The sequence below is a fragment of the Periplaneta americana genome, chromosome 8, assembly GCF_040183065.1.
Source record: "Periplaneta americana isolate PAMFEO1 chromosome 8, P.americana_PAMFEO1_priV1, whole genome shotgun sequence".
Lineage (NCBI taxonomy): Eukaryota > Metazoa > Arthropoda > Insecta > Blattodea > Blattidae > Periplaneta > Periplaneta americana.
This window is the reverse complement of record NC_091124.1, coordinates 154058527-154071736: the sequence shown is the minus strand read 5'-3', so window position 1 is coordinate 154071736 and position 13210 is coordinate 154058527.

Sequence of the window (13210 nt, the reverse complement as noted above, 5' to 3'; positions counted from 1 at the left end):
TAGCGGCTATTTCTTTCTTCTTTAATATAAACTATAATGAGAGTAATGCGATTGGTAAAATATTCTTATTCTCGAACACCCTTAACCTCTGTTCCCCTCTCAAAGTGAGAGTCCAACTTTCACAACCATAAAGGACAACCGGTAATATAATTTGTTTTATACATTGAGGGATTCTAGCGTAAAACATGGTAACTGGCATTTTGGTCAAAAATGAAACATGTAGCTTATAATATATCTTACATTCTGCGTCTAATGCAGCAGATAGTTTTCCAACATCTGAACAGATGGCAGAAGTATGGAGATATTACTTTCCTGGTAACTATACGAACTGTTGCATGTATAAATGTTTACCTACCTAATAACTTCAAAACAGTAAAAAGTCACTCACCATGTTTTACTCCCGAACCCCTCAATTATATCTTTCAGTTTTTTTTAAAGCAGACTGGATGACAAAAGCTTCTCAAACAAATAATAGCAGACCAAGAAAGATACAATGGATATTTCTGGAGATCTCCAAATGTTGGAAGGAGATCCAAACAGGCAAACAGTTGTAATACGAGCAAGTAACAAAAATGACGATGTTATTCAAATGTACTGTTGCTTGCTTATTCTCATTTCTGGCCTTATATAAAATCCTTTGCTTTATAAATAATTAGTTTATAGTATAAGTAACAAACTACACTTCTTCAGAGATATTAATGGTATTTAATCCGTCTGATTAAAGTTAAACAGTAAGGAATTACAATAGCTTTATTTATATAACTTACGTTTTTAAACGTTTACGGTAAATGTGATTAGATAAAAGACTTCTGAGTGTCAAATCGTGTCCTGTAACTTGACATTTCCGGTGGAATACCCAAAAGTCATTTCCTGAGTTATTATCAAAACTCGATTTACTTGTGGTGTAAAATAACTCTTCCGCGGCAGTGGCTCTGAGGTAGCGTACGTGCTGGTCATCCAAGCGGTCCGTGGCTTGACTTCTGGCGTAGAGAATGGAAGTAATTTATCTTCCGGGACTGGATGGTTGCCCGTTTTCTTGTGATAGTCCTGCGATGTCTCTGCCTTGGCCCTGCCTTGTGTCAATCTCACATCCAGGGAGGCCCTCAATGTGTAGATGTCTAGTTTGGATTCAGAGACCATATCCTCACTGCTCTACACTATAGTGGTGTATAAGTCAGTACTATGGATGAAGAAAAAAGAAGGAAGTAAAATAACTGCTGTAAACTATTGTATCCATCATTCATTAATTCATAGTTTTCTGCCTAAGGTCACTGCACTGTAAACACAGCACTCTCCAATGTACCCTTTTCCGTCTTCCTCTTAGGTTCTGCATACGAGCCATATATCTTAATGTTGTCTATCATCTGATATGTTTTCTGCCCCAAACTTTTCTTCCATTACCATTACTTTCAGTTCACCCTTTAATAGGCAGTTTCTTCTCAGTCAGTGACTCAGCCAATTTCTTTTTCTCTTTCTGATCAGTTTCAGCATTTTTCACCTATTCTTTCGAGCACAGCTTCATTTCTTATTCCGTCTGTCAATTTCACACGCTCCATTCTTCTCCATGCTTCTAGTTGTTTGTCTTCATTTCGTCATAATGTACATGTTTCTGTCCCATACAATGTCACACTCCATACAAAGCACTTCACTAGCCTCTTTGTAATCATTAAAAATTGCTTGAAATATTTTGTTATAAGACAAGGTACGGGAAACAGAAATTCTTAGTCGCAAAAGTTGGCTTTTAAGGTGTTCAGCAATATACGGTATGAATACTGGAAAAAAATTAGGAACGCTCTATTATTCTCCATATCCACATTTGAAATGCTTCTAGTTGTTTGTCTTCACTTCTTCATAATGTCCATGTTTTCGTTCCATACAATGCCACACACCCCATACAGAGCACTTCACTAGCCTCTTTCTAATCATTAAACATTTCTTGACATCTTCTGTTGTAAGACATGGTACGGGGAAACCGAAATTATTAACCACAAAAGTGTATTTTTAAGGTGTTCAGCAATATACGGTATGAAGACTGGGAAAAATTAATAATAATTAATAATATATTTATTTAATCTGGCCGAGCTAAGGCCGTTAGGCTTCTCTTCCGCCCAGCCAGATTCTAATTCTAATTGAATACAATTGGTTACATAGTTATTACAATAATATTTAGACTGTAAAGCAATATGAAAGTGAATAATGAAAGATAAATAATGTTAGTAAGATAATAATAAACAATGGTAAGAAATAATAATAATAATAATAATAATAATAATAAAAATAATAATGAGATAATTTAAACATTAATTCTGTGACATATATGTATGTATATATATATATATATATATATATATGTATATATGTATCCATTAAACATTGAAAAACTTGTTACAGCTATATTTGTTAACGAAAATTGTTTGAGAAATATTTCCTTAGTCTATTCTTAAATTGTCCCGCGCCGTGGCGTCGTGGTCTAAGGCATCCTGTCTAGGACTCGCGTTACGGAATGCGCGCTGGTTCGAATCCTCATGGGGGAAGAAGTTTTCTCATGAAATTTCGGTCAGTGTATGGGACCGGTGCCCACCCAGCATCGTGATGCACTTGGGGACCTACGATAGGTAGCGAAAATCCGGTTCCACGAATCAGCTATAACGGCTGGGGGATCATCGTGCTAACCACACGATACCTTCATTCCACCTCTGCTTCGGCATGTGGGCGTGAGGTCAACAGCCGGCTGGTCGGTCTAGGCCACGGCCGGGCATGAGAGCGGCTCCATTTAGTCGGCCAGAGCTGCTCTCGCTCCGCAAGGCATTTCAATTCCAAGCCAGAGCAGAACGCTCACGCAGTGGCGGACTCGCATTACAGCTACCTTCCCTGCATTAATGTAACAAGAGCCACGGTTGTTCTAGTCATTCAGTCTGTCAGTACATAATAGTGTATAAGGATATTACATCAATCCATTGTACATTACAGAATTTATAACACTCTTATTAATTTAATGAAATAAACTTCGCTCTATGCACAGACACAAATCATTAGGCTTATTTACATAACCCATACGCACATACTGCAATCTCCTCACAACGGTTCTACGAGACAGGCGTATGGCTTCCACTTCCCCTACTTGCTGTGGACAGAGTTCATCTGCCAATATAATTAAACATCGCTTGATGAAATTACGTTCGTTGAATGTTTTCAATTCCTTTGCAATTTCGTGGCAAATTTTGTAGCTAATTCTCATAGCCGATTCACTAAGTGCATTATTGTCATTCTGTTAATATATAATATAATATAATATAACATAATATAATATGATATATGATATGATATGATATGATATGATATGATATGATATGATATGATATGATATGATATGATATGATATGATATGGTATGGTATGGTATATGATATGATATGATATGATATGATATGATATGATATGATATGATATGATATGATATGATATGATATGATATGATATGATATGATATAATATGATACGATATGATATATGATATATGATACGATACGATACGATACGATACGATACGATACGATACGATACGATACGATACGATACGATGCGATGCGATGCGATGCGATGCGATGTGATGTGATGTGATGTGATGTGATGTGATGTGATGTGATGTGATGTGATGTGATGTGATGTGATGTGATGTGATGTGATGTGATGTGATATGATATGATATATGATATGATGTGATGTGAGATGTGTGATGTGTGAGGTATGAGGTGTGTGTGAGGTGTGAGATGTGATGTGATGTGATGTGCAAATTAATTAATGCAACTTAAAAAAATGTTTCTCGTTTACATTATATTAGAATATTTATTCGATATTTATATTGCATTATAAGTTATTATAGTACATTTAGCAGTATATAATTTTAAATTATACAAATACTATGATATGCCATAATACTTGTATAATTTAAAATTATATATTACTAAATGTATAATAACCTATAATGCAATGTAAATGCCAAATAGAGACTCTAATATAATGCATCTGAGAAACATTTTCTTTAAGTTGTATTAATTTATGGCGTTCATTACCAACATATTTGTCATATTCAGTAGCATGTTGTAAAGAATAAGTCGTTGGATATTGAACCTCTTAATCAGTTGGAGTGTTTTATGCCAAATTCAACACTTTGCTAATCCAATGTTCTCTACCGAAAAGAACTCCTCCTCCCATGATACATTAAACGCATTGGGAATAGCGGGACGGTTTAGTGTATGAGCGGAAGCTCCGTCTTCAAAGTTCGCCATCAGAGTCACCACTGCACCGACACGGAATGACGTACAGTATGCATACGTCAGAGCGCTCGCAAGATGCGCTCTTTAAAGCATACAGCGCTCATTTCTCAGAATCACGTAATGTGCCCAGCCCTGCTCTAGGCCCTTCACGGGCTGTAATGCCACGGATTATTATTATTATTCCTAAATCGGTTTGGTGTTTAACAGTCTCTGACATTACTCGGTAGGGAATTCCAAAGTCGAGGAACAGCCACAGTGAAAGAAGAAGAATATGAGGATGTTCGATGGGAGGGAATGGATAATTGTGAGGAGTGTTGTGACCGTGTGTCTAGATTATGGTGGGTGGATAAATTTTGACAACGAAACGCAAGATAGGCAGGAGTGGAGAAATGGAAAATTAGGAATGAAACAAGAGATGAAGTATGAGCTAATGGAGGAAGTGATTTCTATCTAACATAAGCTTCATTCGAACAAGATTTCCAGAAAATAAAAGAAATGATCAGGAACATGTCAAAATAAAATAAAATTACAAATAGGCCTACATAACATTTCTTGCTGCTGTTGTACCTGGAAAAACGAAAATTTCAATGGAATTACATTTTCACTAGGACAAATTGAAATGAACTTTCTTTCTGCGCTACTACAGTATTCTATTCTCTATACTTATTTACTAGGCAAAGATATTCCTCTCAGACTCCATGAAAGTATACATGGGGGCAAGAAAGAAGAGCTCCATGGTTTCATGACCTCGGCAATTGTGGTCGACACTCGGACATGCCGTACACGCCCGGCACCTAATTTGAAAAGAGGCTAAGTTGTAATCATTTGAATTCCAAAATTCCATGCCATAATCAACTCGTTGATCTAAATTAATTGAAAGTTTGCATGTTGCTTTGAAAAAGTCCTCGCGGGACTTGGTATTTAGCAGCAGAGGTGTAGGACAATGCGTGCTCGCGAAGTAACATGCGCTGCGATGTGTGATGTGAAAGGCAACTTTCATGTTCCTAAATATAGGCATCCCTCTCAACTCTCTCATATTGCCGAAGTGAAAATATAGCCACGCATCATCACCGCTTTTCCTCGTGATTGGCGTCATCACCATAGTTCTCTGTCGGTCTGTAATATCAGTTTGATTGGCTAATAATTGACGAACATCCCTCAGACGCTATAAATATCAATGTGACAGGCGAAGATCGACTTTTCAATGCCACACAAATAACAGTTGGAAACGTGAATGACATCTTCACTATTTTCTTACATATTGGAGCTCAGCTTGTATGTTCACTTTGGGTATTTAAATGTTTGAATAATAAATAATGGCAATGCTTTTAATTATTAGCCGTTTATCTAACAACGCTGTAGCGTCAATAGAATTGGTGATAGCGAGATGGTACTTGGCAAGATGAGGCAGTGAATTCGCCATGGAAATAAGCCTACCTGACATTTGCTTTATAGTTAGGTAAGACATAAAAAATCAGATCATCTGTCCCAGCGGGTTTCGGACCCATGCCAGAAGTCAGCTCCCGATAAGTAGGCAAACATTCTATCATCTGTGCTACACCGGTAGCTAAAGTATTAATAATAGTAATTTATGCAACCGTGATCACATCAAAGAAATGTCACTAATTATAATGAAAACTTCGTAAATTAACAAGTTTTATCCTTCAAAGTGTTAATTTATGGGACTTTGAAACTTAATATGATACTTAGGATAGTGACATATTTCGGTGTGATTTGTCGCCGTTTTCAAGCATTTAGAGGGGGCTTGAGCGTTCGTTTGGTTTCTTCTGACTTGTTGTCATGTGGAGGAGGAGACGTGTAGGTAGTGGTGGGTTTTGTTTTTTCCATTTACAGTGTTGTGTCGAAAAGGATGTGCGTTCTGAAATTGGATTTTGAGTATGTGTTGTGCATGTATTTTTGTGTACCTATATATTTCGTATGTCCCGCGCCGTGACGTCGTGGTCTAAGGCATCCTGCCCAGGACTCGTGTTACAGAATGCGCGCTAGTTCAAATCCCCATGGTGGAAAAAATTCTCTCATGAAATTTCGGCCAGTGCATGGGACCGATGCCCACCCAGCATCGTGATGCACTTGGAGACCTACGATAGGTAGCGAAAACCCGGTTCCACAAATCAGCTATAACGGCTGGGGGATCATCGTGCTAACCACACGATACCTTCATTCTGGTTGGATGATCGTCCACCTCTGCTTCGGCATGTGGACGTGAGGCCAAGCATCCGGCTGGTCGGTCTTGGTCCTTCATGTGCTGTAGCGCCATGGATTTACTTTACTTTACTTATTATTTCGTATTGTTCTAGTATGTTTAGCTTTGGCTTTGGGATTCAACGTGTAAAATTTTCTTATCTCTTTCTATAATGTTGTAGTTGTGGTTGGAGTCGTGATGTGTTCTGCGTAAGTGCATGTATTGTGTGATATAATCACAGTCTATTAATATACAGAGGAAGTGTTACAGATATGAAATAGTGTGATTTACGACCTAAGCCGTGCTGGATTCTTGCGGACGTTTTCCAAATTACTATACATTCGCGGGAATGTGTTAGTTTGCAGTGAGAAGCTAAGTGTTGAAACGTTTATCATTACTGCATTTTTGAGGAAAGTGAAAATTTTGACGGTAAGTTCTTTTCTTGAATATACATTATTCCTCAATGTTAGAAATATTAATGATATATATTCTTAAATAGCAATGTATGTTTAATTGATTTCATTTTTAAATTATGATACGTTTTAAGGTTATGACCAGGCTTCGAGCCTTCGGACCCAATAGAGCAGTTCGGTGGGAAATCCGCATAACGGCGTACTGAGTATAGTGATAAAGCGTACAGTGGGTGGGGGTACTGTAGAATGAATGCCAACAAATACGCAAAGGAAAACTCTCTGGATTTGAAGGTTCTGACGAATAATTTGGTTTTCATACAAACCTATTTTCAAACTGTGTCTGAAACTATTACACGATTAGAAAAGTCAGAGCAAGAGATGCCGGAAGCTCTCAAATTAATTGAGGAAATGAATGTGTAAAACAGAAGTGGAAATCAATTTTATGTAAAAAATAACGGATATGGAACATTGTGTAATATAAACAGCAAATTAGTGGACATAGAGTCACCCGAGAATAAAGGACAGTCTCTTAAAGACTGCAATGATATTAGGTTTTTTCGTTTTGTTCCTATCACGTCATGCGATGTATAGCGCAGTTTTTCACAGTACATCTGTGTTTGGCAGATAACCGAAAAAGATTTACGTTTGAAACACTGAAAATGTATCTTGTAGTACAATGCAATTCGGTACTGTAACTGCACTTCCTAATTACGAGCAATAGGATAAATGAAGGAATTAAAATTAATACATGTTTATTGCCACCATTAACACTGTGTATAATTATCACAAATGCTTATAAAATTCAGGAGAATAAATGCTTTTCATATTCTCTTGACATTGTCATTGTGTAATGTATATTTACTGTGTGTGTGTGTTTCCCCATACTACCGTACTCTACTCTAAATAGTAACGTTGTTACCTCAACACATCTCTACCTTTCACTACCTGATTAAAAATAATGGAGATAATTATTACAGTTGTCTGAACACTATTTATTGATAAAATAAATAAAATAATAAAACTGGTTAGAAACCATACATGTTTCGGGGGCTATGCTTCCCCATCTTCAGTGGTTGTACCGCGACTACGGTGTAGATGTTCTACCGCGTGTCGTATCTTAAAGAGTCACTCTTGTCACTGTTGTATTTTGACCTTTTAAGTATTTAATTTCACTACCTGCTTCGAGTCAACAACCTATAGTACATGCACAGTAAATTTATTGTATCGGGTCCAAAGTCTCGAAGCCTGGTTATGACTTATATCAGTGTGTCACAAAAATGAAATCCTAGTATTATTAGTATTCCATCTTAATACCCTAGTTTTCTGTTTTATTACTAGTGTTGACACCTGTAGGAGGAGAGAAAACCTCACCTTCCACAAACTTATAAAACAGTGGAATGAAAAGGCAATGTAAGAAGCCATAAAACAAGTTCGAGAAAAGACGTGAAAGACGATTCATCTGGATTCAGCATTACGGTTCTAATGAAGATGCTGAATGCTTGTGCTTTTCTTAGTAGAGGCCATTTTGACTTTGCAATTTTGTTAATCTTGTAACTTGTTAATAGTATTCCATACTTGTACGTCCATTTTTAAGAAGAAAATACGTTAGATTTTGAGGAATTATTTTTTTCAAACACGTTATAAGATCTTACGAAATTCTAAGTCCGGTGTACCATTCACAGGGACATTCAACAATAAACAGGACGATGCTTTACGTTCAGTATTCAAAACATGTAGGTTCCAAAACGAAAAAATGAAATAGTATTCCGTCCACACCTGTGGAGTAACGGTCAGCGCGTCAGGCTGACCCGGGTGGCCCGGGTTCGAATTCCGGTCGGGGCAAGTTATCTGGTTGAGGTTTTTCCTGGGTTTTCCCTCAACCCAATACGAGCAAATGCTGTGTAACTTTCGGTCCTGGACCCCGGACTCATTTCACCGGCATTATCACCTTCATATCATTCGGAAGCTAAATAAATCTAAATAACCTAGATGTTGATACAGCGTCATAAAATAACCCAATAAAATAAAATTGGTATGCCATCTGTAATACATCCTCTACATCTTAATTTATGCTTCTTTCAAAGTTTTCTTCCTTAAAGAATTTCGCACTTCCTTTGTGTAAGTGTGTTCGATCCAGCGTATGACATCATCATTTACTTTTATACACAATTCATTTGTAAACTGCCATCTGTCGGCTGATATAAAAACGAAAGCGATGGTGCTTCGCCAGTAATCAACTTTAGGAACTTCATTTAATAATCTTACACAAAAATATTGCACATTTTCATAGTTTGTAGGTAGATGTGTTTCACGTCAAGTAAGTGTTGGAAAATGAGAATATGGGTCTCGAAACACAATATCGAGATCTATGTAATTTTCGTTTTGTGAAGTAGAACAAATTACCTACGTATCTTTCCAACGTTCATTCGGAGCTGGCTGTAGAAGTACGCACATGTGGACGTGACCACTTACCACTCAGCTACTGAGTGATCTCGCAATTACTTGAGTTCTGCTGCTTGTAATTGAAACGAAACATGACGTCATGGAGACCGACAGTGAGATATCGGAACTGAAATTGAGACGCAAAGTTGATACCTGTCTTGTGAACAACTCGAGGCTGAAATTTCCAAACACTTTCCTACTCTATTACAGGAAGTAGCAACGATGCACCACCTTCCGGTGCAGAGTGATTGTAATGCAAACTGGAGTTCACGGCTCATCCTTATTTCTTCCCTTAGCTTAATCGCTTGGCGTCTAAAGTGCTCATTAAAAGAATCGATTTTTCGACGTACGTCGGTCCAAATCCGAATGCGCATGAACATCTTTAGCTTGGCTTCTTTCAGATAGTGGATTAAGGGAAAATAAAAGCAGGCTAGTTCTGAATAAAGAAAGCTCAAGGAAAAATATCAGCAAAAATTTCTCGCCCAAGTATATTGTTCCCCGCGGACAAATATGTCTTTAAACATATGAGACTACAATGGGCTCTAATGATGGAATCAAGAAAATAGGAATCAATTCCTAGGATTACACAATTCATATCCATCGAGCACCAGGTCCAGATGGCATACCTTATACAGCTCTTTGAAATTTACCCAGCAACTCCATCACTTGCCTAACCAAAGTCAACATCATGATTTTAAAGTTACAGGATTTTCCATATTCTTGAGAAAATGTCCAGATCTTGTCATTCTGAAAGAATGGTAATGGCCCAAGAAGGACCTACAGAATCGGAGGCCCATAAGCTTACTTAGTGCAATGTGCAAACTCTTGGAATCTGTGGTTCTAAATCGACTGGATTGGAACAACATTTACTACAGCAAACGCGCGAAAGTCTGTTTGTTTTTATTCCATACCATAATACTACATCACAGCTACTGCGAACTATTGAAGAAATTACATAATATTAATTCCAGAATAAATATAATACAATGCTACTATTGGACATAAGAAAACAATCGATACATTCTGGCATTCTGGGTTAATTCATAAATTGAGAGAAACTGGCTCACATCCCAGCTTATAATGTCCAATTGGTTCACTTATTTCCAACATAAAGTCTTAAGTTAAACAAGATAATGTTTTAACATCTTCCTTTTAAAATTTAAATTATGTAATTCAAAGACTGCAACTTTTTCTTCCAAATTTATAGCACTGTTTCCTTAAATAAAAATAAAATAAAATATTATTAAATAAGAATACAATAAAATATTGATAAGAGCTAAGCGATAATCTTCAGTAAATGCAGATCTCTACCCAACATTAGATTTCTTTGATCAGAAAATACAACGTACTGTTTGGTGAAATACTTCGGTATAACTCTTGATAGGCCTACTCGATTGAATTGGAACCAACAACACATCAATATTATCACAGCATGAACATTACAAAAGTTATTCCTGTTATTGCCAATTTTTAAATAATCAGCTTGAAAGTAGAAAAAATTACTACAGAGACATTATTATGACGTCAGGCGAGAAAACGGCGGGAGACTCGTGGCCCACTGCTAGCGTGGTTACCGGCGAGCGCGTAACCATTTCTCCGGCACTTCTACAATACATAAAACAGTACTAACAGTAACTTCGAATCTTCCTCTATCCAATGGTGTACGACAAATGGCTCTAGTGTTTATAATTCGTTTGAAAGACATATTTGAAATCTGCTCTTTCTTTTTGAATAGCCATGTAGATGTTTGAGTGATTACTGTTATCTATCCATTGCATCATCCCTTTAAGTACAAGCAGCTAAGACAAATATAGTATTGTACAGCTGTCAAAAAAATGGCCGCACTAACGAATAGCGAATATTTTCTAAGTCCACTTCGGATCACGGTGATGTAACACGATGCTCGCACTTGTAGAAGCAGTTTCGGAACTATGAAGTCATCATTCGATATCTGCGTCTCGTAGAGTAGTGGTAGAGTACTCGCCTAATGATTCGAAAATTGTGAGTTCGAGCCTTATTAAAGTTATCATTTTATTTTGTTATCATTCTTTAGCCATATAAATAATATTCAAGTTATTCTGTATTAAAGTATTCTGCTATCGTTCTTTAGTGATATAAATAATATTCAAGTTATCATTTATATTTGTATCATTTTTAGCGATATAAATAATATTCAAGTTATCATTTATATTCTGTTACAGTTCTTTAGCATTATAAATAATATTCAAGTTATCATTTATATTCTGTTATTGTTCTTCAACGATATAAATAATATTCAAGTTATCATTTATATGCTGTTATATTCTTTAGCGATATAAATAATATAAATTCAATGTTAGATTTGAGAAAAATACAGTTGCATAATGCTAGTGTTAGTTTTTTCTTCTTATATTATTACATTATACTATCCCGTAATACAATAAAATGAAAAGTAACGACGAGGATTTGAGCCTGAGATGTTGGGATCTGAATTCAGACGTTCTTCAACTGAGCCACGGGGGCACAAATAAAGAAACATAACAATATGCTGGAAAATTGACCCAATCCCTCTCTAAAACGTCCTGATGATTTGTGGAAGTTCGTCCAGGACATATTCACTCGACTGCAAAATGTGATCGATATTGGAGGAAGATGGACTAAATATTGAAAGGTGGCTTTTGGTTTGGTTTTTTAACTTTCAATTGTTTGTATTTTCTAGGGCAGACGCCAGTATGCTTGTTTTGTTTATGCCACAAAAAATATTTTTCTTGAGTATAAAGTCTTTCTTTCTTTCTTTCTTTCTTTCTTTCTTTCTTTCCTTCCATTTGCAGCCATAATATCATAATAAATAATGATAAAGTCATGGCATAATGTATTCATGAACCTGATGTTAATTAAGCCTACTAAAACAGTCATAAAAGAGACAGCAGCAATTATATTTTCTCTCTATCTTAAAAAAAAAAAGCATTCGGTGACGTTCGAACGCATGACCTCACGAATACTAGCCCAGAACGTACAAGTGTAACAAGTGCAATACTTTAATTATAACTGTATTTAGTAGACATTGTGGTCCAACAACATGTAACATCGCCTGTCTCCGAATTGTAGCGGAGATACCCGAAGGGAACTTAGTATCTAGAGAGCGGTCACTTTTTCTGTGACAGCTGTGCGGAATCCAACCGTAGGCCTACATTATGTTATAGTCTTGTGTGTCAATGCAGTCTGAGTGTGTTAGGAGTTAGTGATAAATACGTGGATGACCAGCAGAAAGGAAGTGGGTCTGTTGTTTCATTCTGTTGTTCGAATCTTGCAATAGATGTTTACGGACTTCCTGGCTATTAGTTAAGAATTACTCTAGAAAAAGGCCTACCTGTCAGATGTAAATGTTCAATATCAGCTATGACAAGCTTCTCACCTGTAGAAATTGTGAAATAAGCTCTGATGGTGTTCAGCGTAAATCCATTAGATTTAATAAAGTTTCCTTTCGGTACATTTTTGGTTAGGACTTCTTAAAAAATTAATGAACAATACAATATTAATAGTTCAACTGCTTCTCTATTATGATTCTTACTATTACTACTCGTATTCTGTAAGATATGCAGTATTGTTTATTTGCAAACTCGATCATTGGTGGCATGATGATGAATAATTGTTAGGATGATGGTAGAGGTAGGGACATTATCCGGAGGAAACTTCTACATCGTATTTATCCACCGTAAATTTAACATGTGTATGCCGGATTTTGGTCCTGGTCTCCAGCGTGAAAATACTGTTTAGCTAACGGTGCCCTCACTAGCATCTCATACACATACACATGCATACATGTTTCTTCCAACACGTGTTAATTATGGCTCTAACTTCGCATGCCGAGTTAGCTGGACCCAATTAGTGGTTGTG